General features: G+C 41.7%; 1 long non-coding RNA gene across 1 annotated transcript; it reads right to left on the bottom strand.

Moving 5' to 3' along the window:
* Positions 1-1,515: 1,515 nt before the first annotated feature.
* Positions 1,516-3,322, bottom strand: LOC126650516 (uncharacterized). The gene is made up of 3 exons (XR_007631442.1): positions 3,007-3,322; positions 2,585-2,757; positions 1,516-1,800 (listed from the first exon to the last, which is right to left on the bottom strand). It is a non-coding gene; the product is annotated as an uncharacterized LOC126650516 (long non-coding RNA).
* Positions 3,323-3,555: the final 233 nt, after the last annotated feature.

Below are 3,555 nucleotides of genomic sequence, written 5' to 3'. Positions count from 1 at the left end.
GTTACAGTACATTGGCTCCACATTAAAATAGCTGCTACTCCATTGTGTTTCTACTTCTCAGACAAAATGCACAGATCTCTGGTCATCTTAAATAATCATGCATTCAATAATAAATTATTGCCTGTGGTTCAGGTCTTCTTTTTATTTTTCTGATTTTTATTTCAGAAACCTTTAACTTTGGCATCAGTCCAGTATCCTGTGAGAGTATCATACTACTCTGGAGGCAGAACTGCAAATTCAGCTGAAAACAGACAGTCACTCTCCCTTCCTTGAACACAAGCTGACATTCTTCAGGTAAATCAAAAGCTAGTGATAAAAAATTCTACAATCATTACTTTTTTAAGTCTGCAATTTGTGTCAGCACCGAGGACAAAGCAATATTTTAAAATATAAAACTGAAGGATATTTTTAATTAATGGTCAGTCTTCGCGAGCGAAGATCTGGGGAAGGTCTTTCCACCTTCCAGCCTGCGCATTGGATTTTTTAGGTGAGACACAGTGTGCGCGGAACTGAGCCCACCCTTTAATCCTAAGGTTCATCTGCCGGGGCCAAGCGAGCTTGGACGGTGGCAGCGAGGTCCTTAGGACGTAGGTGGGTTGCCTTTAAGGGCTAACGAGCCCCACCTGCCCGGGAGTGGCCCTGACCGGGAATCGAACCCGGGTCTCCGCGGTGATAGCGCGGCGCCTTTACCACTGGACCACCAGGGGCTCCTGAAGGATATTACACAGCAAAAGATGTCATGTGAGCCTTGTTTTAGTGGCTGAAAAGATGTGAACTACCTACACTGAACATCTAGTACTGTTGTAGTCATAGATAGTGATATGTCAAGAACAGTGAATGCAATCTGATTATGTCAAAATATGCGGCTATTTCTGCTGCTTGTTCTCTTCCTACACTTCCTTCCATCTGTTGGTTTTATTTATCTGCTCTGTCTAGTTCTTTAGACTCTCATCTATGAAAGACCAAAAACTCTGCCTATACTTGTCTAATGTGCCCCATGTAGACTCCTGGCCTGCCTGGAGTTCTGAGACATCCAGCTAAAAATTAAAATACCAGAAAACATTTGTCAGGAAAATTCAATATGATACAGGGAATAGAATCATAGAATCATTTAGGTTGGAAAAGACATTGAAGGTCATCAGGTCCAACCTTTGACCAAACACCCCCACATCAATTCACCATAGCACAAAGTGCCACGTCTAATTGCTTCTTGAACACCTTCAGGGACAGTGACTCACCACTTCCCTGGGCAGCCTGTTCCAATGCTTAACCACTTTTTCAGTGAAGAAATTCTTCCTGATGTCCAACCTCCTTTGGCCCAGCTTGAGGCCAATTCCTGTTGTCCTATTGCTTGTTACTTGGGAGAAGATGCTGACCCCCATCTGGCTACAGCCTCCTTTCAGGCAGTTCTAGAGAGCAAGAAGGTCACTCCTGAGCCTCATTTCCTCCAGACTGAGTCCCCCCAGCTCCCTCAGTGCCTCCTCACAGGGCTTACCTTCTGGATCCTCCCCCAGCTCTGTTGCTCTTCTTTGGGCTGCTCCAGCACCTCAGTGCCTTTCTTGTAGAGAACTGGACACAGGACTCGAGGTGTGGCCTCACCAGTGCCGAGTACAGGGAGACAATCCCTGCACTGGTCCTGCGGGCAACTCTACTTTTTATACAAGCCAGGATATCACAGGGCACACTGCTGGCTCATGTTCTGCCACTGTCAACCAGCACCTCCAGGTCCTTTTCCACTGGGCAGCTTTCCAGCCACTCTGCCCTCACCTGCAGCACCGCATGGGGCACTTATCATAACGGCTATGGAAAATTAAAAGGTTATGAAATCAAGTCAACACAGGCATGGAAAACAAAATGTATAGCCATCAGGGTTTTTTTAAGCACTCATGAAGGTTTTATATTTAGAAATGACTGCTTCTATCAGTGCTACTAAATCCAACAGATAAATTTCACTCCATTAGATCCAACAGGCTCTGCTTTTACAGTGTCACTCATCTGAGAGATCTCAGCAGGAGTTGCCTCATAGTATCCACGTCTAAAGAAGGCCAGAAACTACATGTTACCTCTGTAAAACTGGGCTGTTGCTTTTCACTCTGAACATATATATGTTTCTAAATGGAAGCTACTTATAGCTACCTAGAGATGTGGATTAACAAAAAAATTAGGCCTCTGCTGGAAAAAAATCACTATTCTTTTAAGTCTGTTCTTTCTTCGGTCAGTAAAGTCTTGACTCTTGGAAATTAATAAAAGAGATAAACAACTGTATAAGCAGAAATGTCCATAAGTAACTCTATTTTATGGGATTAGCTATTTTAAAAAAAAACAAACCCACAAATCCAAAACCAAACAGATTAAACGTCAGTCATAATGTAGTTCAGACGTGAATTATAAATTGATTAATTACTGCTCTAACTGAATTTATTTTTTGCTTCAAATCACAAGTTAAAGTTGATGATATAATACATAGTTTAGTAATATTAAATATCTCTTCAGAATAGTTTTTCTTTGACACTAGAGCACAACGTGTAATCAATCAAGATAAATAAGACCAGGTATCTGTGAAGAGAAATTTCTTGAGTATTACCTAGTGGATATCCCTTGTTGTAGAAACATTTGACGCCTCCATCGGTATCTGCTGAAGAATCGAAGGAAACTGAAGAATAAAAATACCACAGGCAAGGAGTGAAACATGTACTGGTCTCACCCAGCTTGTTCCAGCCTGTTAATATTTCCAATTTTCTATTAATTCCAGGGTGACTGAAACAAAGATTAAAAATAAAGAGAGAAGAAAATGTAATTTCTGCCATCCAAAAACTTGCAATTTTGGCAATGCTGTGCATCACAAAAACAACTGTCCCCTCCACCTGAAGGTTGTTTTTCATAAAGTCTGACTTGAAAAGAAGTTTCCTCAGGAAGTAGCAAAGTGTTCAGAGGTGAAAGCATTAGACTGACTGGTTGGCTTATTTTGAAACAGTTAAAAACAACACCAAAACAAAACACACTGACCTGCCGGGTTCTGAACGTGGAGGGCATTTTATTTCTTTCCCACTGTTTTGTTGTAAGAGTAGAGAACTGGACTGTAGGTAGCTCCTGGGAAAACCTCTCTGAACATCCTTCAGAGTGCAAGGCCAACAGACCCACGGACACAACAGGCTGAACTCATTCCTGACACGGTGCTCTTGGCTCCTGGTATGGCTGAGTGTGGTTTAGAGATTCTATTATTAATTTTGGCCAAGCAAAAAATAATAAAAATGACTCTATTATAGCAGTGCCATCAAGACAGAAGGTACAGGTATACTCTGAATTATGACAGTGCAGAAAATCATTTCCCATTCTGTGACAATCTACTGAAGTTCTCAGACATCTGAACACTCAGTTTTGTTGTTTATGCGTGTTGTGAGAACTATACAGAAGTGTTCACCTTATAGCTGTCCTAATTTTTTCAGAGATATCAATCTGCAAGCTTTCATAAAGATTTGGGGGGGGGGGGGAAGGAGGGGCTTTACCTCCTTTGATGTATGGTTATTTGTCAAAAACTTCGGCACATTTGCATTT

This window comes from Myiozetetes cayanensis, unplaced genomic scaffold (assembly GCF_022539395.1).
Source record: "Myiozetetes cayanensis isolate MyiCay16 unplaced genomic scaffold, myiCay2020 scf6-25, whole genome shotgun sequence".
In the NCBI taxonomy this organism is placed as follows: domain Eukaryota; kingdom Metazoa; phylum Chordata; class Aves; order Passeriformes; family Tyrannidae; genus Myiozetetes; species Myiozetetes cayanensis.
Note: the sequence above shows the minus strand (reverse complement) of the source record. Positions and strands in the feature narration are given on the sequence as shown.